Below are 25,825 nucleotides of genomic sequence, written 5' to 3'. Positions count from 1 at the left end.
TAGAATTCGATACCCCAATGGATCTAGATGCTCTTCCCTCTCAGAACTGATTTCACTGATAGTAAGTTTTAAGTATTACCTATTAGCACTCTCTTCCTCTCCTTCTTATAATATTATTCTTCCTCTCCCCTTCCCATGTGACTCCTTGTGTGGTATAGATTATCCTATTTATCTTATTTCTTTAAGTTTCTCCTGGGCCCATCCTCAATTCCACCCTCCCTTTTTCTTTTTCTTTTTTGCGTATCATCTTATACCTGTTATTATCCCAATCTCTTCCTGTGAATGATTCTTCTAATTACTATAATAGTGCATATAATTTTTGAGAGTTACAAATAGCATTTTTCCCATATAGTAGTATAAATAATTTGATCTTATTGAAGCCCTTAAAGAAGAAAGTTTGAATTAAAAAAATTTCCCCCTTTCACCTCTCTTTCTTATTTACCTTTTCATGTTTCTCTTGATTTTTTGTGTTTATATATCAAACTTTCCACTTAGTTCTGATCTTTTCTTTACAAATACTTGGAAATCTTCTATTTTTGTTGAATAACCATACTTTCCCATGGAAGTATATAGTCAGTTTTGATAGGTAGGTGATCCTTGGTTGAAGACCCAATTATCTTGCCTTTCTGAATATCATATTCCAAGCCTTGTGGTCCTTTAGTGTGGAAGCTGCCAGATCTTGTGTAATTCTGATTGATGCTCCTTGATATCTGAATTGTCTCTTTTTGTTAAAAATTTCTACTTAGCTTGGAAGCTCTTGAATTTGGCAATTATATTCCTGGGAGTTGTCTTTTAGGATTTAGTGTAGAGGGTGTTCTATGAACTCTTTCAATGTCCATTTTGCCTCCTTGTTCAAGAACATTAGGGCAGTTTTCTTGGATGATTTCTTGTAGTATGATGTCAAGATTTCTGTTTATTTCTGGGTTTTCAGGTAGACCAATGATTCTCAAATTGTCTCTTTGTGATCTGTTTTCCTGATCTGTCATCTTGTCAGTGAGATATTTTATGTTTTCTTCTATTTTGTCAGTCTTTTGGCTTTGCTTTATTAATTCTTGTTGTTTTGTAAGATCATTGGCTTCTAATTTCCTAATTCTGGTCTTTAAGGACTGGTTTTCCTTTTCAGTTTGGTCTATCCTACTTTTTGTGGCTTCCAGCTGTTTCTCAAATTGGGATTCTTGTCCTTTAAACTATTATTTTCTTTTTGAACTATTTCCCATTTTTTCTTGCCAGAAGGTTTCCATTTTTTTGGTAAGCTCCAATTTAAATTCTTCAAGAGCTTCTGGCCAATTTCAATTTTTTGGAAGGTTTTGGCACATTTATTTGCATTTCCTCTTCTGCTATTTCCTCTATAGTCTAGATTTTTCCTCTGTAAAAATTATCTGGGGTCAATCCCTTCTTCTTGTTTTTCTTGGTGTTGGGAAGTTGTTCCTGGGCATTGTTTGCCACCACTATGGTGGTTTTTCCTTCTCTTTTCAGTCAGAAATCTATGTGAGGAGGGCAGACTCTCTGTTTATGGAGCTAAGGAGCAAGGATTTTGTCTGAGGCCAGCTCTTGAGTTTCTGCAGCTTCTGTTGTTTGCTGCCCTTCTCTGTGTTATCTCCCCGTGGGTACTCACAGTCTGTATTCTTCAGCCTGCTAGGGTTCCAGGTTTAGCTGTTTTCAGGTGTAGGTCTTTGGGGGTCTTAGTCAGCTCCCAAAGACCTAGAGGTACCCCTCACTTGCTCTAGAGGTGCCCCTTGGTCACTCACTGATTCTAGTTTGCGCTGGCTCTGACTCTGGCTCCATAGGTGGGGTGAAGAAGGGTGGATCAGCTTGCATTTTGGTAGAAGCTTTTTCACCCCCTTATGTTGTGGAAATGCCCAAATCCCACGTACCTTCAAGGGTGTGCCATACTGTAGAGTCCCTTCATTCATATGAATTTGGTTTTTTTTGCCTTTTGATGTAGTCTATATTGATAAGTGTTGAGGAGAGGAAGAGTTCCGTGTCTAGACTGCTGTCATGAAAGTTGTTCTCTTCTCTTATTTTTAAGAAAAAAATTCCATGAAAGATAGAGCTGGAAATAAGGTTTTTTGGATGGAAGGAAGGCTTATTTTTTCACTTAATAAAAATAAAATAAAAATCTAAGGGTATTTGGAAGGTGCATATTTGAGATACGCAAACATATAAGATGAATCCCTTAGCTAATTTGTTAATAGCAATACTCCCTTAGAACAAAATTAAATTCATGAGAAGTTAATATACATTAATTAATTTCTCTTACCAGTATGATTATGTTCTCCCAGTCACATAAACTAGAACCCTTGAGTTCTTTGATTCCTATTCCTAATTCATCTTCTTCTCTTCCTCATTTCTGTCCAACCTCCAAAATCCAGTAGCAATTACAGCAAGATAAGCCTTCTTTTTGAACATCTTTGACTGTCATTCCATAATTTTGATCATCAGCTGGGACTCTTTGAATACTTCTCACTTTATTAAACTAATAAGCATTTGTTAAGGTTCACTGTATCTTACAGGCACTGGACTAAGAGCTAAGAACTTGACATACAAAGAAAAAGCAAAAACAGTTATTGACCTGAAAGAGTTTCAGTGGTTGAAAAGTATTTTAGGGACTGTCAATCTCAACCTGTTTTTATACTAAAAAAATTTCCCCCAATTAACTGAAAAAAATTTTAATCTTTTTTAAAAGTTTGGGCCAAACCCTTCAACTCTCCCATCCCCAAGATATCAGGCATTCTGATATAGATTTTATGTGTGCATTTTTTCATATTAGTCATTTTTGAAAAAGAACTCAAACAACAAAAAAAGAAGAAAGTGAATATAGCATGATTCAGTCTGCTTTCAGGCTTCATTTTTTTTCTCTGGAGGTGGACAGTATTTCTCATTGTGAGTCTTTGGGAATTATCTTGGATCATTTTATTGCTAAAAATAGCAAAGTCATTCAGAATTGTTCATCATATAGTGTTGATGTTCTGAGTACAATGTTCTCCTAGTTCTGCTCACATCACTTTACATTGTGAATTTTAGATTTACTCCACCCTGCTTAGTCTAACAAAACAGGAATGTCTATACCCCTACTTAAGGATTAAATGTTGAGAAGGACGGCCTATGATAGACATGTAATAGCAAATGACAAATCAGAAACAACTGACAGACCCCCTGGGCTGTCTTAAGTCAAGCTTAAGCTATCATTGATACATGTGAGACACAGGAAGTGATGTAAAAAACATGTTTTATATTTCGTGTCACTTCCTATCTCTGATCTCTTTTGTCAGAGAGGTGGCTGGTGGCAGCGTGCTGGGTGTCTTGGCATCTTGGCGAAGCTGCAGCTATTGTCCAGGTTTGGTGGTGAGCATCCTTGATACAGTAACTGGGAGAAGCTTAATATCATGGGTCAGGTGAGGTGTCTTCCCTGAGCTCTCTTGGAGTTTAGGCTGATTCCTTTGTTTTTTTTTCTTTACCTTTCCTCAAAACGCCATCCTCCTAGGAGGCCCCTCATGTTGGAGGAGGCCTCTTGGCTGAAAGGTCTCTGAACTCCCTTGGCTCAGGCTAGGCTGGAGAAATCTTATACCCTTTTCCCTCTCTCTTCTTAATTCCTTCCCTCTATATTAATTAAACCAACATAAATTTCCCAAACTGACTTTGAGTATTTTTATTGGGATTTTGAATTAATCCCTAGCAACCATAAGGATAATATATTAGTCAAAACCCCTAAATTTACTTCTTAAAAGATTAGTTCATATAGGTTTTTCTGAAACCATTCTTCTTATTTCTTATGGCATAATGATATGCTATTACAATTGTATCCCAAAATTTGTTCAGCCATTCCCCAACTGATGGATATCCACTCAATTTACAATTCTTTGTCTCCAAAAAGAGCTGCTATATTTTTATACAAATGGTTCCTTCTCCCTTTTTTAAAATCTCTTTGAGATACAGACCTATTAGTGGCATTACTGGATCAAAAGGTCTGTATAGTCTTAAAGCCCTTTGGACATAGTTCTTAATCACTCTCCAAAATGGTTGAATCAATTCATAACTCTACTAAAAGTGCATTAGTGTTTCAATTTTCTCTTGTCCTCTCCTCCACTTATTATTTTCCTTTTCTGTCATATTAGGCAATCTGATATATGTGAGGTAGCACCTCAAAATTGTTTTAACTTGTATTTCTCAAATACTTGTATTTCTCAAACTGAGTGATTCAGAGCATTTTTCATGTAACTATAGATAGCCTTGATTTCATTATCTGAAAACTGCCTGTTCATATCCTTTGACCATTTATCAATTGGGGAATGACTTGTATTTTTATAAATTTGATTCAGTTCTCTCTATATTTATTATCAAATGAGATAGAAAGTATTATAGGATATAAAATGGATAGTTCTGATTATAATAAATTAAAAAGACTTTGCACAAACAAAATCAACACAATCAAGATTAGAAGGTAAACAAATGAGGGGAAATTTTTTCCAAGTATCTCAAATAAAGGTCTGATTTCTATAATCTCAAGTGCAGCTAATTGTTAGCTTCAGTATAAAAACTGTACAGACTTGTATATAGGTAATGTGATTCTTTGTAGGGAGAACTTCTATTTTTTAAATGTAAGTAGAAGCTTTCAAGAGGACACTCCAGGTAGATTTAAAAACTTCTGATGTTTAATGCTTCTGTGTACTTAATGGTTTCTTGTTGTAGCACTGTAAAGTCCCAGAAAGTAATATCATAGTAAATCTTAAGTAAGAGAAATACTTTGTAATAAAATGATGCACATTAAAAATATTTCTATGACACCTTTATTAGAGATAGTTGGAAAAAATTCCCCTTGTTATTTGTTTACCTTCTAATCTTGGTTGTCTTGGTTTTGTTTGTGCAAAGTCTTTTAAATTTAATATAATCAGAACTATCCATTTTATATTCTATAATGCTCTCTATCTCATTTGGTCATCCATAGTTTTGTCAGGGAAACCATTCTACACTCTCCTAATTTGTTAACAGTAGCACCCTTTATAGCTAAATCATATATCCATTTTGACCCTATCTTGGTAAACGGAGTGAGATATTGGTTTCTATGTAGTCTCTGCCATACTTTTTCCAATTTTCCCAGTAGTTTTTCTCAAATGGTGATTTCTAGTCTCCAAAGCTTAAATTTTTGGGTTTATCAAACATGAAATAACTATATTTATTTGCTATTGTGTAGCTAATCTCTTCCACTGATCTACTACTAGTTCTTAGCCAGTACCAGATTATTTTGGTGATTACAGCTTTATACTAGAGTTTGAGTTTTGACATTGGCATTATGTATCTACTAAGAGGTGGGAAGCATGATTATTAGTCTTAAGGAATCCTGATAGTCATTGTGTGGATCAGGGTTCTTAAAACTTGCATTATGGTTTTTCTTTACATTTTTGTTGTTAATATACACATTGCTCTTCAGGTTCTACTCATTTCACTCTGCATCAATTCATACAAGTTCTTCTAGATGTCTCTGAAATCATCCTTTTCATCTTTTCATATAATAGTAATATAACATTGCACTCAGGTACCTGTTAGCCATTTCCTGATCAATAATCAAACACTTTGTTTCTAATTCTGTGCTACAGTGTAATGTACTGCTATAAATATTTTTGTTTTATGGATCCTTTCCCTCTTTCTTTGACCTCTTTAGGATATATGTAGTGGAGTCATTGGGTCAAATGGTTTCCACAATTTAGTGACTTTTTGGTATACTTCTAAACTGGTTTCTAGAATGGTTGGATTGTTTTCTGGGCTTTACCAATACATGACAGTTACATTTCCTCTGAGTTTTGCTTTTGTCTTCCTAGTAGCATTGCTCCATATATCTACAATAGCATTCTTATTCTTCCCTGTTTTTAGTCATTCTCTTCTTTTGCACATGGTGACCTCATTAGTAAAGGAAATATTTAATATTTTTTTGGAAATACATCTTTGATCATTTCTTTTTTCTGCTCTAAAAACTTTAATAACTTCTTGTTACCTATAGAATAAAGTCTGAAGTTCTGAATTGACATTCAAGACCCTCTTCATTCTTATCCTAACCCATGCTTGAGTCTTGACTTGCACTGTTACCTTACCTGAACCTTTGATTCTAGATGAGAAGAAAAAGTCATTTCACTTTCATTTTTTCTGCCTGTGGGCTTTTGCCAGTTCTCTTCCACCTGGAATAACCCCATTTCCTTTTTTCTTAACTCATGCTTCAAACCCCAATCAAATGCTCTTCCATAGGGATTCCTTTGACCAGCTTGAAAGTGCTCTTTTGCCCTTTAAATCTAGCCTTTATTTCTGCTTACTCTCATTGGCACAAATCACAAAAATGTGTGTATTATTAGTAATTTTTTCATGCATATCTATTTTCTCTCCTAGTCTCACCTAGGATGCTAACTCCCTCAGTATTGACAAATATTTTCCCCCTTATTTCACCTATATTACAAACTGTGACAGGAGGGACCCCCTTCATACTTCTTTGAGTGACCAACCAAGTGCCAAACTGTGTCTTAAAATTTGTAAGTATATAAGTATTTATTGTTTGGTTGAAGTAGGATGTGCTGCATCCTTACTACACCCTGCCTACACCTAGCAAGAAGTCATGACTCCCAAATAAAAGTTGGAGCTATTTAATTTCTGATACTTTTCCAAGATGGAATAAATCTATAGGATTGTAGGCGGAGTGAGAAGGGACCTCCATTCTCCTCATTCTCTTGTTTAATAGATGAGGAAACTGAAGTCCCAAGAGGTTTAGTGACTTATCCCATATCATACACTGGGAAGTGTATGAGGTTGGTTTCAAACCTAGGGTGTCCATAACTCTCAAGTCTAGGGATATTCTGACTATGACACTGCTTATGTCTATAATGAATATTCTTCTATATACATGCATGTGTGAACACACACATACACACACTCCATTCCAAGATTTTAGGACTTTGGAAATACTTGAAAAATGGACTTAAACATATCCCCAGTATTCCTTTCAATCATCACATTATAAAATGAATATTAGTAGGCTTGGAAGACAATTTTTTTTCTTTATGGCAAAACATCCTCAAAAAATTCCCTTGATTGGCTAGAATTAACACTCCCCTCTCCCAATAATTATAGATTGTCAGAAAGAATCTCTGGGATTATTATAGCTTTGAGGATTTGGCTAGAGTGAAGAGAAAGGCATCAAACAGCTACAGACTGTCAAAGCCTAATGATTTCAGTATTAATTGACATTCCTGGGCTGAATCTTCTTCTGAGACAGTATTTAAGGGGACAATCCTTTAATAATTATTTACCTTCCAAAGAAGCTACATGCCTTGTCTTGGCGGTCTACTAATAGAGAAAATGCTTAATGTTTTGGGGAAACTATTAATTTAAATGATCAAAATAACAGTGCCTACTGATTTAGAGTGTAAAGCACTTAGTCTCTAAGTTAAAAGTGTGTTGAAACTTGAGGTGATCCTTTTTGGAGACAAGAGGTATACCACAATGACACACACTTAATTTCATTCTCTATGTGATTAGTGCAAGTCACTCAGTTTCTCCTAACATTTGTTTCTTCATGTACAAAATAGAAACAATACTATTTAGAAAGAGAGGAGAGATAACTGATAAATGCTTCACTTGGACTCAGTAAGATTGGTTTAAAAATGTCCCCTTTGATTTTTCCTATCCAACTCTCTAAGATTACAAATTACATGCTGAGCTAGTGCAGATTGGGGAAGAGAAGCTTGAGGAAGGTGAACAGAAAATTAGATTCTTCTTTGTTTAGGACAATGCTAAAGTTATACGTCTTTGGTGTAAAGATGCACACAATATACACCTTGACTGTGTCCCATGTCTAGAAGGCTCTCCCTTCTTATTTTCCCTTCCTGGATTCTTGGCTTATTTTAAGCTCAACTCAAAACCCTCTCTTTTACAAGATGCTTTGTAGAACCATTGCTTTCTTGGTTCTTTCATCTGCAAGTGCCTCCTTTTTGAGATTAACTCCTATTTACTACACATTTTACTTACATAGCTGTTTTTAAAAATTATTTTTACACGCATTTTATAATCTGCCTCTCTCATAGTACTCTCCATTGAACAACAAAAAATCTTGAAAAACAAAATTTATTCCAAATGGGCATAATCCTAGAGAACAAGTTCCTATAGTGGCCCTGCCTGAAAACATGCATTTTCTGCTTCAAGTTCGTTTCCTCTGTGGTAGGATGTATTTACATGCTATCTCCTCCATTAGAATGTGAGGGTAGGAACTGTAGTTTTGCCATTATTTTCCTCAGGACTGACCCAGTACCTGGCATTTTGTAAACAATAAATGCTTATCAATTGACTGACTGCTGGGGTCCATTTTCTTATAGAACTCAGTTAATTTTAGTATATTCTCTTACATGTTCACGAATTTAATTCTCTAGCCTCTTTGTCTAGGCAGTTCTTCCTCCGACATGTACTGGCCATGTGACCTTGGGCTCATCACAACTTCTCAGTTCTCTAAGCAAGTTTCTTAAATTAGAATTTGAAGAGGTGTACCAATGTGAATTGGTATTGGGACTTAACTATAGCAATCAAATCACAGGTACAGTACTCATCCTTATTTTTTTCTAGGTGTTTAGATTCCTTCCCCTCACCCCTAAGGTAGATAGAGCATGGCTTAGAGGACAGAGATGTTATGGTACTAGAGAGACCCTGGTTTTAATCTTACTTCTTGTATCCTTACTTTCCCTGTCTCACCATCAGAATTGTCCCTTTCAACTCTCAAATTCTACAATTCCATGTAACAGAACAGAATAATTTTGAATCTACCATCCTATTGTTCCTCCTTTATTCCTGTGGACATCCCTTTAACTATTTTTCCATGGAAATAATTCTATTTTCTCCTCATAATTTCTAAGTTCCTTAAAGGCAAGAGTTTTTTTTGTTTGTTTGTTTGTTTTATTTTTATATCCCGAGCACTTGGCACAGTAACTTGCATGTAATACGTGTTTAATAAGTGTTCATTGAATTGTTTTTATCTAAAGTTGGTTGTGGTAGCTACACTATACCATATATTGTCCTATTCTTTCCAGACACCACACATGAACTCATTAAAAAAAATCTGATGCTACTGGTCCAATTGCTCTGACTCTGCAAGGCAGCATGGGCAGATAATAGCAAGAGGAAAGAATGAAAGAAGAAATGAATGAAAATTTGGAGGAAAAAAGGATATGCTTTTTCTTTCTCTTTCCTTTTAGTATAGCTTCAAAAGTCTTTGATATTTCTGGATTCTCTGAAATTACTCCTCAAATATGTTTTGATAGTGGACAGATATTCTTACAATCCATATATGGGCATGAGGATTATTAAACTTCCTTCCCTCTACAAACTTCAGATTCCCTTCTCCACACCAATGAAGAAAGATAATAGTTAAGTTATATCAAGTTTTCATTTCTCTCTGATGATTTCTTTGTATTTTCATTTCATTTTCATTATATTCTTTGAGATCCCTTGTATTGGCACACAGTTCTTTTATGCTATCAGCATACATTTTTGGTGTCTTGGCATCCAATACTCTTTTATATTTTTTGCCTCTTAAGCTTTTCTGTTATCTCTTTCCACATTCTAAGAGTCTTGTGCTTTTGAAGAGTTCTAATACTATTTTCCAAGGTTCCAACTAAGAAAAACAATGTTGAACTTTCTTCTTTACTTAAATTCTAAAACAAAATTATCAGTCCAAAATCGTTTTGGAGTCAGTATGACCACTGCTAGGTCCTTGTTGTCTTTTATGTCAATTTTACTTGCCACATTATTCCAGAAGGCAATAAGATATTAACTTTAATAAAGCCAACTTTTATTTATTCTGATGTCTTGCTGTCCTATGAGATCCGATATTCTTGAAAGCTGTGTTAGGCTACTGGCATGTTTCTACCAAGTTTGAAAGGCTTAGAATATAGACCCAGGGATATCCATTACTGGGATAAATTCTACTTTCCATGGACCTTAGCAGTTTTTGAGGAGGTACATTACCAGGATGATCACAATGGGATGAATTTTTTTTGTCTATCACAACTCTTACATTTATACCATGTTTTGATTTATGTTGCAAGAGGGAATACTGACTCTGATGGAAATGATGTATCCTGGAAGTTATACTTGAGTTTAAAATAGTGCCTCCTGTCCATTCATAAAGGTTAAGACACCATTTTGTGATGCTTGCTGTCACTTAAAAATTTTGATGCTTTAAGGACAACTGTAAAGAGACTAAGTTCGATTTCTTAGGCCTATACCCAGATATCCCATGTTTGCCACCAGATGCATGATTTCTATATAAGATTTACCCAATGTTCTTTGGGAGTGGTTTGTAAGTTTTCTCTAGATCATCAAAAATTCCTGGGTAACCACTGAGACGCTCAAGTTGTGCATCTGTTATCTCTTTCTCTTATGATATGACTGGCTCAGATTCTATTTTCATCACATATTTTCTGGATATGATCTCTTAAATCTAATTTTTGTAAGAAAGTCATCCTTGGCAAGATGATTAGCCATACTTATTCTCTTCATTTTTGATTGACCTACAATTCTGACTCTTTGGAGATTATGATATTCTATGATTCAGTCATTTAATATCACTGAGAAAATATTGCTGTTAAAATATGGCATGTGTATATATGTGCATACATGTGTGTGTGCTGTGTTCAGACTGGGATCACTGACAATGCTGTGCAGTTTTTCAGATATTCAATACACCCACCCATTCAATTTTGAATTTGCTGATTGTCCATCTGCACTGCTCATTCAGCTTTAAATAATCATCTGGGCAACAGACATTTTTTATTTAGTTTTTCTAGGGTGAATTATTAGACTAATTAATTCACAGCAGAAGCAGTCATGGAGAAGTAAATACATTGCTAGCCCTATACATATCATGATAACACATTTATAGTCTATATCATATTCTCTGCCATCTTGGGGAGGAGAGAGGAAGAAGGAGGGAAAGAACATGGATCTGAAAATGTTGGAAAATGGTTGTGAAAAACTGTCAACAAGTAATGTCAACAAGTGTCAACAAGTAATCTGGATAAAAAAAAAACAAAAAGGAAAAGAGCTAGTGTTGACCTCTCTGACTGATGTTGGCTATGAGACTCTATTATTCCTTTTCAGGCTTCTTCCTGGGTCTTCATCCAAGTTTTGCCCCCTATGAGTGAATGTCCCCAAGGCTTTGATTTGATTCCCTTTCTCTTTTTGTTTTATTTGGGGATCTCATCAGCTCACATGGGTTCAGTTATTCTCATCTATGCAGATGATTCCCAGAAACAAATATCTAGCCCTAGTCTCTGCTATGCTAGAGTGATGCATCTCCAACTATTTCATGGATATTTATAACTGGATGGCCTATGGAAATCTTAATTTTAACCTGTTAAAACAGAACTCATTATCTTTCCCCTCAAACACTCTTCAAAACTTCCCTAATATTGTATAAGGGACCACAATCCTCCCAGTCACCTAGGTATAAACTCATTGGGGCAGAGGCTATCTTACTTGCTTGTATATGTAGCCCCAGCACTTAGCTCAATGTGTGGCATATATTAAGTGCTGAATAAATTATCTATCCATCTGTCATACATTCATTCAAGATCAACTTCCAAGGCACATTACAAACGTTTTAAAAGTTCCCATTTACCCTTTCATTTTTCAGATGGTCACTTTTGTATAGAGTTCTTATATCATAAGCTTAGCCAAAATGAATTTTCAATAAGCCTTATTTGTTCATGAACCCAAATAGTTTTGTGGCTCTTTTGACTACCTTAGACATCAGAGAAAAAAGACACATTCCATATGATTTTTTAAGCTCCACACAGGTATATGGAATGCTTACAGGCTAGACCTCTTGATTTTAGCTTTTCAACCAGCAACTCTACTCCACTCTTACAATTTTTTCTTTAGGAGAGGAAGATTGTTATGACTTTAAAGTGTTTGGACCCAAGTTTCAATCTGGGCAAGTCACTTATCCCAGATTGCCTAGCCCTTGGAGCTTTTTTTTTTTTGTCTTAGAATTGATATGAAGACAGAAAGTAAGAGTTAAAACAAACAAACAAACATGAGTGGTTTGCCATTTCCTTCTTCAATTTTCCTTTGTACTTCTATGCATTTTGTTTTGTGCATTTAAAGACAATATTCTGAGTAAGAGATCATAGACTTCAACAGTCAGCCAGAGGGAATCATGACTCACAAAAGATTAAGGGTCCCTTGGTCTAGTCTAAGTCATCTTACAGATGAGGAACCTCTAGGTTCTAGAGAGACACTGTGGCTTATCCAATGTTCCTTTTCATCTTCATTTCCTGGATTCCTTGTCTTCCTTCTAGTCCCAGATAAACAAGAAGCCTTTCCTGATCTCCTTTATGCTTCCCTCTTTTGACTCTCTCCAGTTTATCTTGTATATATCTTGTTTGTATATTGTTGCTTGCATGTTCTCCCATTAGACTGGGAGCTCCTTGGGAGCAGTATTGTTTTTGCCTGTCTTTAGTATTCCTAGTGCCTGGCATATTTTGTTTAGCTGTTTTTTCTGTTGTGCCAGATTCTCTGTGACCCCTCTTGGAGTTTCCTTGGCAGAAATACTGCCATGGTTTGCCATTTTCTTTTCCAGTTCATTTTATAGATAAAGAAACTGAGGCAAACACGGGTAAGTGACTTGCCTTGTAAGTGTCTGAGGTCAGATTTGAACTCAGGAAAATAAATCTTGCTGACACCAGGCTCAGCACTGTATCCCCTGTGTCACCCAGCTGCCCCTTCTGACCAATAGGTAGTTCTTAATCATTGCTTGTTGCCTGACTTTATGATGGGCGTGGGGGAAGCTTCCTAACTTTTCTGGACTTCAGTTTTATCATCTGTAAAATGGGGAGGTTAGATTAAATGATTTTAGCTCTAAGATACTATTCAGTTCACGTTGCTGTTATTCACAGCTGTTAATCATGATCATCACTTAATGTTACTATAATAAGAACATCATGTGACCCATAAAATAGTAGAGGGAGAAGAGACCTTCAAGATAATCTTATCAAGCCTCCTCATTTTACAGATGGTAATACTGAACATTTTACTGAATACTTACCTAGGAAAGGTAAAAAGTTTCTCACATGCCCTTTATAATAGCCACAAGAGACAAATTACATTTATAGAAAGATAAAAAACAACAGGGGCCATAAGGAAGACAGAGGCAGAGGTAACCTTCAAGATCATCTAATCCATTTAATAATATGTGTAGGTCTTTGGCTTAGCCCTAACAACACCCACTCTAGGGAAGCAGCTGCCAGAGCAGAGGCAGGAAGATGTCTCACAGGCAGAGTGAGTAGGTGGGGATACAGGAAGTTTAACTTTCCCCTCATGGCTCAGACCCCTTCCAACTCTGTATTTAACTTTCCTAGTTGATAGTAGTAATAAAAATTCACTAAAAGAGAAAAATTGGGGGGAGGTCAATTAAATTCCAATCCAATAAGCATTTATTGTGTGCCTATTATATAATAGACTACAGTGACAAAAATGAAATTTGGTTCTTGACTTCAGGTAGATTATATTCTACTAGTACAGTTTTCTTAATCTGGGGTGGGGCAGTGGATTGAATTCTTTCTGATAATTATATTGCTATGTATTTCATTTTACAGTTTTGTAAAACGACTGCCAAAGAGATCCATTGCACAAAAAAAGGTTAAAAACTCCTGGTGGAAGGGTTGGGGACATGAGAAGTAAACCAAGAAGTGAACATAAGCTTTTCTAAGGCAGGAGGGAGGACTAAGGACCAAGAGCATCATGCTAGGGTTCCTATAGGAGGTGACACATGAGCTTAAGCAGGAATTTTATGGGGTAAAAGTGAGGAGGGGAGCATTCTAGATCTGGGGGATGGTCAGTGTTTAGAGGTGATAGATGAAGTGACCAGAGGAGCATTGCCTTTTTAGTAGGCCTTTTTTTTTTGTTAAATCTGCTCCAATATTTTATGCACTATCATGATCCTGTTCCTGTATGCCACATGACCAGCTCTCACTTTTGTATTTGCTTTTTCTGTCCTGCCTTGCACATGTATCTCCCCCAAAGTTCTATGATACCCCTCCCCTTACCCTCCTCCTCTACTGGGCCTCATTTCCTTAATCTTTCCTTCTTTATTTCATTTCCTAATTTTCTTGATTATCATCCTTTTCTCCTTCCTTCTCCTGCCTCTGGGGCCCTGTGTGGTTAGAACAAGGTACTTTGTTATAGGGAGATGAGCTGATTTTCACAGAAATAGGGGAAGCAGCCAAACCACAGTCCACCTCAATTCTAGCCCTATCTCCTATCTGGGGAATATTCTTCCAATCTTTCCTTTCTTATTTCCACTATGGCTATAAGATTGGGTTCACCCCCTCAACTATCTGAAATCTAGACATTTTAACTGTATACCACTCTTATGCAACTTATAATCTAATTACAAAGTGGATAGAGTCCAGACAACCTTTCAAAGACTTAATTCATCCAAAGTCAGTTTTTCTGGTTTTATTTTACTTCTTTAAAAAAAATACATCTGATTACCTCTCTTCTTTGTTGGGATCTGGAAGTAACTGGAAAAATGTGTGGTCTGCTGGTGTCTCTTGGAGGGATTCAGTGGGTCTGTGGAATGAACAGAGGCAGGATATGTGACTTGTTTTATAACAAAGGGCACAATTTGTGGCTACATATCTGTGGCCAAATGCCTGCTATTAAAAAATGATGAACCAGTTTATGCCAAGACAAAGACATGAAGATACAAACACAACATAATAAAAGGTGTTTGTGGCTGTGATCTGAAACCTTATGGAACAGTGAAGGAAATTACCTCCAAACCTTTGTAAAGAAAGCTACTATCTGAACATTTCTAGTTAATTCTTTAAAGCATTTAGAGGTAGAAGGGAACTTAGAGAATGTGTAGTCCAGTATTCCTTCCTCCCATTTTACAGATGTAGAAGTTGAAGATCAGAGAGGTAAAATTCCTTATAAAAATAATATAAATAGTGATTTTCAATATTTTGATGACAGAACTTCTATTTGAATTTGTAACCAAGTTTCTTCACTTGCTTCAGACAATATTATTATAGGCTACTTACTCACTAGTTATAAATACAATGGAAAATAGTTATAAGTGGAAAGCGCTTCAGATGAGGTGAAATAGATTGATTGAATTTTTATAGATGTTATTTGCTTGTGATGTACATTTTACTACAAAGCCTTATCACTGCCTGATAATAAAGTGCTCATATCTCTTTCATTTATCCATCTCAGGAATGTGGGTAATTTCTCTAATGATACATAACATAACATTCATGACTTTTCATCCTGAATTATGAAGTTGACAATTTTTTGTTGTTGTTATAGGGAAATAAGATAAGGAAAGCAACCTTTTTAAATATTTTACCCTTTGGATCAGTGATAGAATAGAAAACAAGTGATATCCTGAGAATAGAAAGAGGCTGAAAGGAATATTCTCATTTAAAATGAAGTAACATTTGAAAGGCTGGCTGGAGACTGCATCACAAAAAGAGCTAAGATAGCTCCTGAAGCTATAAACTAAACAATTGGATATGCTTTTGCCATGGGGAAGAAAACATCATAACTTAAGGCCAGCAGAGAGGCCAGCAGAGAGCAGTTGTAGCTTTGTAAAGATGTCATGTCAGATGAAGAATTGTGATGGTGGTAGACAGAAGCAGCAATTTAGGAAAGATGACAAGTAAAGGGCAGCTAATGAAGCCTTTAGACATTTTAAGTTTGTCTTTTGAGCTCTTCTATTGCCATTGGGATTCTTTTAGTCTAAACTCTCACTTGCCTTAGAGAAAGAAAATCTTTCATTTTGCAAATTGTCTAGGGGCTAAGGTGAAGGATGAGGAAAGGCTTGGTACTTTTGTTCAACTTTCTCCTAAAAACCAAAGCCCTATTCTTCCTACCTACATTTAAACTTATGAAAAAGATTTAAAATTAAAAAAAATTTTTTTTAAGCTATCATCCAGTTCGCCATTTTGCAAAATTCCTGATAATAGAAAATTGGCAATGATTTATATATGGTAGTATATTGTCTTAAAATTTTTTTACCTCTAAAATCCTTCACCCCATCCTTGATTGATAAGGTAAGAAAAACAAAATCCATTACAAATATGTATAGTCAAGAAAAACAAATTTCTGCATTGGCCAAGTCCAAGAAAAAATATGTCTCTCCATCTGGAGACTGAACAGCATTTTTCATCATGAATCTTTTGGAATTCTGACTATTCATTGGGTTGATCAGAGTTCCTAGTGTTGTTTATTCTTGCAATATAGTTCTTATTGTTTGAACAATTCTTCTGGTTCTGCTTGTTTAACTTGGGATTAGTTCATGCAAGTCTTCTCAGGTTTCTCTGAAATCATCCCCCTTGTAATTTCTTATACCATATTAACATTCTATCACATATACCATAACTTATTCAGCTATTTTCCAATTGATAGACACCCCCTCCACTTTAGTTTCTAATTCCTTGCCACTATGAAGAGAACTGCTATCAATCGATTAGTGTGTGTATATATATCTATATATATTTATATATATTCTTTTCCTCTTTCATTCACTTCTTTGAGGGTATAGACCTAGTAGTTATATAGCTGGGTCAAAGGATATGCAGTTTAATAGATTTGGGGGCAGAGTTCCAATTTTTTTTCTAGAACCACTAGACCAGTTTACAGCTCTGATAGCAGCATATTAATGTTTCCATTTTCTCATAGTCCTTCCACCATTTGTCATTTTCTGTTTTTGTAAGTTTACCAATCTGATGGGCATGAAATAGTAACTCAGAGTTATAATTTACATTGAGATATTTAAGAACATTTTAAAATATGACTATTGATAGTTTCAGATTCTTCCTCTGAAAACTGCCATTTCATATCCTTTGACTATTTATCAACTAGACATTAACATTCTTATGAATTTAACTCAGTTTCCAATGTATCTTAGAAATGGGGCCTTTATCAGAGAACATTTCTGCAAAGACTTTTCTGAATTTCTTGCTTCTCTTTTAACTTAAGTTGCATTGGTTTTGTTTGTGCAAAAACATTTTAATTTATGTAATCAAAATTGTCCATTTTCCCTCCTATGAACCTCTCTATTTCTTTTCTGGTCACAAACTCTTCTGCTATTCATAGATCTGACAGGAAATTTCTTCCATGTACTTTAAAGTTATGATATAATCCTTAATTCTAAATTGTGTTTCCATTTAGAGTTTGTTTTGATATATGGTGTAAATGTTGGTTTATACCTAGTTTTTGCCTGACTGCTTTTAAGTTTTTCCAACAGTATTTGTTATATACTATGTTCTTGTTCTGTAGCTAGAGTCTGGCTTTCTCAAACATGTGGCTAGCATTCTTGTTTGCCTTTTGTATTGTATACCTAATCTGTTCCACTGATTGACCTTTCTATTTATTGCCCAGTATCCAACTGTTTTTGATGCTTATGGATTTGTAATATAGTTTGAGATCTGGTAGATCTCATTTCATAAATTATTTTATTTGTGTATAAAATTTATTTGAAAGAGGTAATCAAGCAACAGCATTGTCAGACAAAATTAAGGATGATTTTAGAAACTTAGAAGCCTTTTTTCAATGAAAACATTTTTTCTTCTTATCAATAACTTATCAATAACTTCTATTTTTCCTAAGAGCTTGAAGCAATCAACAAATATCTCATTAATCCTCTAAATATCCCATTGAGAAGTTTAGTGTCTGAAAGCCAGACACTAGTTTTAGTCCATGTGACATTCTCAGGAAGTCTGTGTTCATAGAAGGTTATCTTCTTCTTTTACCCATTCCTTTTGCCAATTAGTTTCTTAGTGTAGCTATCAAGGGCTTCAGTTAGAAATATATTAAGAATTGTGCTGACTGCTTTACATGTGGATATGAAGGAGGAATATATTTTAAGTCAATGAGCAATGTAATGTAGGAAAAAGAACATTGAATTTGGAGTCAGAGGACCTGCCTTCAAATCCTAGCTCAGCTCTTGGGCTTGAGTCCCCTTAAATGTAAAATTAAGAGGTTGCTTCCTGTTGGAAATCTACCATCCTTTGAACTTGCAAGTGGGTCCTCTAGTATCTGACCACTTTCTCCATTGCTATTATTTCAGAAATCATGAAGGGTATGGGGCCAGGGCTTAAAAGGCTCATGATTTTAGGTTAAAAAAAAATCTTCTCCCTTTTTTCATGATTCTACTCCCTCCTCCACCATCCCCCTCCTTTTTTACCAACTAAAATTCACTTGCTTGTGTTAATTTTCCAGCTTTTCAGAAGAGATCAGGTTCAGAATCTCAATCAGATTTTGAACTCCATTGTCTTCCAAGTTGCCTTTTCCTCTTACTTTATGGCTCTCTCTAGTTTTATGATCAGCATAAAAGATTAGTTGGAAGGAAATCAAAACAGACAACTGTGGTTGTGTTTTGGACAATCCAATGACATGGGGATGCATTGTGTTCTGTTTCGTTTCAGCTGTTCTCAGTTACTGATTTTTTCCTTTTAGACTACTAATTCCATATTCCTTTGGAGGTTGACCTGTGCTACCCTTTGCAGGGGAATGGAAATGTAAAGGTGAATTTCTTTTCAGTTAATTTGTATCATGTTGTCTTGATCCTTTTCTTGATTTTCTTTTTCTATCTTTAAGTGGGAGAGGACTGGAATGTTCCAGATAATAGCTGAAGAATTCATTTTGTGATTTGCTTCAAAGTAGCTTCTTTATGAGTGAATGAGTGTAGGAGCTAAGAAGATATCCACCCCACCCCCTTTCTCTCTCTCATTTGCTATTTGGAACATCCAGCTTTGCCTTAAAGCATTGGTATTTAGCAATTTTGTTTTTTAGCTTATTTTTGTCTGAGGAAAAAGAACTTTACATCTAAAAGCAATCATCGCTCATATTAATCCTGAAAGGTGGTGTGATGAAGAGGAAAGGGCTCTACGCTTGCAGTCAGCAGCCCTGGATTCAAATACTGGTCTGTAACTATATGACCTTGAGCAAGTCCCTTCATTATTATGAGACTCAGTTTTCTCAGTTATAAAAAGGAGGAGCTGTACTTGACATCCTTTAAAGTTCCTTTTAGCTTTAAATCCTATGCTCCAATTGTTTATAAATAAGTAAGAGTGTGCAAGAACCACCTCAAACTGGCAGGTGAGAGGCAATTGCTAAATTTTCAATGTGAGCTTTTATACATCAGAAATGCACAAATGCTAAAAATGAGGGTTTGGCTTACTGTTTTGGTGATTGCCTAGTCCTAAGAAGGTGATAGAGAAAATGCTGATAATACAGATTAAACTTAAACATGTTATATGCACATCCCCCCCACATCTAGTTGTTTAACTTTTACTAGCACGTTGCTGAAATATAATGCAATGTGGTATGAAATAAACATGGGATTTGAAATCAGAATTGACTCAGAAGCTACCTTCTAACATTGAGGAGTTGAATGACCTTGGGCAAGTCACTTAATTTAGTTTCAGTTTACCCATCTAAAATACCAAAATAATATATTGCTGACTATATCATAAGGCTATAGGGAAGACCAAAAGAGGCAGGTATGCTAAACACTGCTTTCTGTCAAATGCTCTATAAAATGTGGTTATGTGTTTTTTTTTTTTAAGAAGAGGGAAGTCAAGACAAGGCAACATTTATAAAGCATTTACTATGAATGAACCTAGAAATACAAATAGATATGGAAAGACAGTCTCTAGAAGCTTGCATTTTAATAGAGACAAAAACATATAAGATGAAACTGAAGAGTATGTACAGTATTAGCCTGAATACAGTGCAACCTTTCCCCCCCAAGAAGTACCTTAGAAAGTCTCATTCACACTATATTCAAGCACTTCCAGCTTTGAAACTATGAGTTGTATATTGTGTGCCTCAGAACATCTGAAAAACATGGCTATCTACTAGGGCAGATGGGAAATGTCCACCAAATGCCTGTTTTGTTCTGACATTCCATTAAATGTCACCATTAATACTAAAGATGTCAAATCAATGTTGGTTAAAACTACTGGACATGAGAAAGCTGGAATGACTGATTCTTGTAGTCACAGCTGATGGACAAAAACGGACTTCTTACATAATTTTAAGGCGTAAAACATTACCAAAAGTAAAATTATTACTATTAGGAGCAAACTTTCCTGTGCAGGAAAAGGGGTGGATGAATGAAGAACTTGTGTTATATTGGTTGAATGTGGTCTGGGGTAGGCGTTCGGGTGTGTTAATGTATAAGAGAGGAAAGCTCGTACTTGACTTGTTCGAGGGTCATCTAGTTGTTATTCTGGGAGGAATGATGTCTCAATTACAAATGTTAGATATAGTCATTAATAAGCCATTCAAAGATAATTTGAGGAAAGACTATAATGAGCAAATATTGGCCAGAAACCATGAATTTACTCCATTGGGAAAAATAAAGAAGCTGTTGGTCACTGTATTAGAGAACTGGATCAAAACCATTTGGGACAAAATCTCCACCAAGTCCATTGAGCTTGGATTTTGAAAATGTTGTATATCAAACAGTATGGATGGTAGTGAAGATGGTGTTTTGTGGGAAGAAGAGGGTGATGGTGATGACTCAAATGATGTTTCCACTTAGAGAGATGAGGAAAAAGAACAGGAAGGAGAACATGATTATATATTGGAAGGTAGTTTCTCACAAGTATCTATAAAGTAATACATATTTAATAAAAGTGTTGGCATTAAAACTTCTTTAACTGTTTTCAGGACCTTGAAAAAACTTTGAATATAAAGTGTCTGCATTATTCACAAGTTAAGAGAAAGTTGTAATTTCAAAGGAGAAAATAAAATGGGTGTTTCCTCTTTCTGAGTTACACATCAAAATATTTGGGATCACGCTATATTTGGAGTTGTATTATATTTGGGCTAATATGGTATGTGGAGGGGGAGAGGAATAAAAGTACCCAGTAGGCATGGTAGAGAAAGAGTCAGCAGTGGAGTTTCCATTGAGAGATATCCAAATGGAGAATAGAATATACTTTCAGGATAAGAAGGCTTCTGTTGTATGATAAAGTTCAGAGAGTAAAAAATGGAACCTGCAGAGGAATAAAACTTAACAGAAACTCAGGATACAGTTGTACTATGCCATGCAAAAGAAAGATGAACTTTCCAAGAATGAAAAGCATTGTCCAGTGTTTTGAGGTGACTAAGTTTATTTTTCAACTGAATCAATCATAGTTTTTACTGTGGGCCTACTATATTGTGTCAAATACTTTGTTATCTCCATTTTGAGCCCAAAGCCCAGAAAAAAATTTGAGCAAAAAGGCAAGTATTTACCACTGAATATGAAATTATACAGAAAGGCAACATGACATAGTGGATAGATAATATTCTGAAACTGGAATAAAGGAAACCTGACTTCAAATCCCACTTTTGGCACTAATTGTTTGAACATATGTTATAGAAGAGTTCTCATATTGATGAATTCATAGTGTCTTGATGCATACCATAATAGCCTGAGAAATAAGACTAGTTTTTCCTTGACAGATTAGTTAAAGATTGATTGGAATTTTTATTTCTTTTTTTCCAGACCTATGATTTCATCAATGTGGGAAACTCTTTTTTGTTTGTTTTCTTTTTTTCTCTCCAAATTTTACAAAGCCAAATAAAACAAGCATTTCCATATACAAAGAAAAAAAGATTGCACATAAATTAAATCACAAATCTCATATGTTTAGCTTACTTTTCTTCATATCTACTTAATAAATCCCATCCACAAGCATTCCCCAAATCTCCCCACCCTCCCTGCATCACAGAAGGTTTTGTTTGGGAAACTGACATTGATATAAATAAAATCTTTCGTGTTTTCATCTTTCACTTCAATTTCTTGAGGTAATATTCTCAGTTTATTCTCCCAGCTTTTAATTCTGTAGCTGTTTATAATGTTATCTTGATGTTACTAATTTCACTGTTTATTATCTCATATAGTTCTTTCCAAGTTTTTGAAAAAAATAAGCATGCTCATTGCTTCTTATGATGCAGTAACAGCTCATCACAATCCTATACCATAATTTATTAAGCTCTTCACCTATTTATGGGTATTCCCCCAATTTCCATTTTTTTATGCTACCACAAAGAGAGATGATATAAATATTTTGGAACATATGGGTTCTTTCCCTTTTTCACTTTGGAAACAGTAATGGTACTGCTGGGTCCTAAGGGTACATACAGTTTTATAACACTGGGTGTAATTCCAAATTGCTCTCTAAGATGGTTGGATCAGTTCACAGCACTATCAACAGTGTATTTGTGTCCCTATTTCTCCACATTCCCCTCCAACATTTGCCATTTTAGCTAGTCTGATAGGTGTGAGATAATATCTCAGAGTTGTCTTGGTTTGCATTTTTCTAATCACTGATAACTTAGAATAGTCTTTGATTTCTTCATCTGGAAATTATCTATTCATATCTTTTGCCCATATTTATCAATGGGGGATGGCTTTTATTCTTATACATTTGACAAAGTTCTCTAAAAATTTTAGATATGAGACTTCTATCTCTGATGCTCTCTATAAAAATTCCTGCCCCCAATTTTTTGCTTTCCTACTAATCTTGGCAACATTTGTTTTATTTGTTGAAAAACTTTTCAACCTAATGTACTCAAAATTATCCACTTTATATTTCACAATGTTCTCCATCTCTTCTTGATCATGAATTCCTTTCCTACCCATATATCCAAATAGGTACTATGTTCCTTGTTCTTCTAATTTACTTATGATATCTCCTTTTATGTCTAGAACATGCATCCATTTTGATCTTAGTGAATGGTATAAGATATTAGTGTACTTTTTGCCTAGTTTTTGCCAAACTACCTTCTAATTATCTCAGAAATTTCTACCAACTAGTGTCTTCTTATTCCCCAAACTTGAGTCTATGCTTTTGCCAAATACAAGATTACTCTCAGCATTACTTTTACTGATGTTTGTGGTATGCCTGTTCTGTTCCACTGATCTTTCTATTTCTTAGTCAATATCATATAAATATATATTATTATAAATTTTATTTAATCAATATAGAACATTATTCCTTGGTTACAAGAATCATATTCTATTCCTCCTTCACCTCCCCCCGCCCTTCCCATAGCCAACACACAATTCCACTGGGTAGTACATGTGTCCTTGATCAGAACCTATTTCCATGTTGTTAATGTTTGCACTAGGGTGATTGTTTAGAGTCTACATCCCCAATCATATCCCCTTGACTCCTGTAGTCAAGCAGTTGCTTTTCTTCTGTGTTTCTACTCCCACAGTTTTTCCTCTGAATGTGAATAATGTTCTTTCTCATAGATACCTCCAGGTTGTTCAGGATGACTGCATTGCCACTAATGGAGAAGTCCATTACATTCGATTGTACCATGTGAACCTTAAAAATTCTCAGACCCTACTTCATAAGGTTGGGTTAAGACCATTCCCACAATGAAGGAACTTAGATCAGGAATGTAAGACTTCTACTTAGATCAGGAATGTGAAGACCTCTACTCTACCCCTACTTAAGCATACTTTAGGGGAAGATAAAGTTGTAAACTCTTTGCTGAACAATGAAAACTACTTAAACCCATATTTATAGTAAGGCAAAAAGTTCTTAAGCTGTGCCTAATTTTAGAACTAATGCAAAAGGGTGCTAAGTACCTATAAAGGTCAGGCAACTTGTGAACTTGCAAAAGGCAAAGAGGTGAGAACTTACTCAGGCATGAATTACTCAAAAGTTTAGACTTCTTAGGTGTGAATTAAGAATGGTCTGTCCTTTGGAAAACGTCCACTGTGATTGGTAGATGTAAGAATTTAGGGGAGGTGAAATAGAAGAAAATTCCCTTTAAAAGGAACTCAGAAAGGGAGCTGAAGACTTTTCACATTCAGATTCAGATTCAGGATTGAGCTGGTGTAGTCAGCTGAGATGAAGATGGCCTGGTGTCACTAGAATCCTTGCTTGGACAGATCTTGTGGTGAGTGATTAAAGACTGACTGATCTTTCTCTTAAGGCTTAGGCCTGGGTTGGCCAGGGCTGCCCTGGGCCGGCCTATCCTTTTCTAATTATTCCTTTTTTTCTCTCTTTCTCTCCTTTTCTTTAATTCCACATTTGTATTAATTAAAATCTCTATAAAACCCAGCTGACTTGGGTATATTTAATAATTGGGAATTCTTCCCTGGTGACCACCTTATATTTGATTTAAAACAAGATACTGTCTTGAAACCATATTTTCTATGGTCACAATTTACTCATCCACTCTTATATCTACTACAATTTATGTCTTCCACTATTTTAATTATTACAACCACAGTGTATCAATCTCTGTGTACAATGTTCTCCTTTCACTCTGCATCAATTCCTGGAGGTCTTTCCAGTTCACATGAAATTCCTCCATTTTATTATTCCTTTCAGCATAATAGTATTCCATCACCAACATATACCACAATTTGTTCAGCCATTCTCCAATTGAAGGGCATCACCGCATTTTCCAATTTTTTTGCCACCACAAAAAGGGCAGCTATGAATATTTTTGTACATGTCTTTTCCCTTACTATCTCTTTGGGGTACAAACCCAGTAGTGCTATCTATGACAGACAATCTTTAAGCACCCTTTGGGCATAGTTCCAAATTGTCCTCCAGAATGGTTGGATCAATTCACAACTCTACCAGCAATGAATTAGTGTCCCGATTTTGCCACATCCCCTCTAGCATTCATTACTTTCCATTGCTGTCATGTTAGCCAATCTGCTAGGTGTGAGGTGATACCTCAGAGTTGTTTTGATTTGCATTTCTCTGATTATAAGAGATTCAGAACACTTTTTCATGTGCTTATCAATAGTTTTGATTTCTTTAACTGAAAATTGCCTATTCATGTCCCTTGCCCATTTATCAATTGGGGAATGGCTTGATTTTTTTGTACAATTGATTTAGCTCTTTATAAATTTGACTCTTTATAAATTTGAGTAATTAGACCTTTGTCAGAGGTTTTTGTTATGAAGATTGTTTCCCAATTTGTTGCTTCCCTTCTAATGTTGGTTGCATTCATTTTGTTTGTACAAACCCTTTTTAATTTGATGTAGTTAAAATTATTTATTTTACATTTTGTGATTTTTTCTAGTTCTTGCTTGGTTTTAAAATCTTTCCTTTCCCAAAGATCTGACATGTATACTATTCTGTATTCACCTAATTTACTTATAGTTTCCTTCTTTATATTCAAGTCATTCACCATTCTGAGTTTATCTTGGTGTAGGGTGTGAGATGTTGATCCAAACCTAATCTCTCCTATAATGTCTTCCAATTTTCCCAGCAGTTTTTATCAAATAGTGGATTTTGGTCCTCAAGTCTTGGATCTTTGGGTTTATCATAGACTGTCTTGCTGAGGTCACTTATCCCAAGTCTATTCCACAGATCCTCCTTTCTGTCTCTTAGCCAGTACCATATTGTTTTTGATGACAACTGCTTTATAGTATAGTTTGAGATCTGGTACTGCAAGGCCACCTTCCTTTGCATTTTTTAAAATTATTTCCCTGCATATCCTTGATCTTTCATTCTTCCAAACTCCTTCTTTGCTCATTCTGTCAAATAGTTTGTATAATATTAGGATTAGTTGTTCTTTGAATGTTTGATAGAATTCATTTGTGAATCTATCTAGTCCTGAGGATTTTTTCTTAGGGAGTTCTTTGATGGCTTGTTCAATTTCTTTTTATGATATGGGGTTGTTTAGGTATTCTGTTTCTTCCTCTGTTAGTCTAGGCAATTTATATTTTTGTAAATATTCATCCACATTACCTAGATTGCCATATAATTGGGCATAAATTTTTTTAATGATTGCCTTAATTTCCTCTTCATTA

This window comes from Monodelphis domestica, chromosome 6 (genome assembly GCF_027887165.1).
Source record: "Monodelphis domestica isolate mMonDom1 chromosome 6, mMonDom1.pri, whole genome shotgun sequence".
In the NCBI taxonomy this organism is placed as follows: Eukaryota; Metazoa; Chordata; class Mammalia; order Didelphimorphia; family Didelphidae; genus Monodelphis; species Monodelphis domestica.
The sequence above is the reverse complement of the archived record's forward strand: the minus strand, read 5'-3'. Positions refer to the sequence as shown.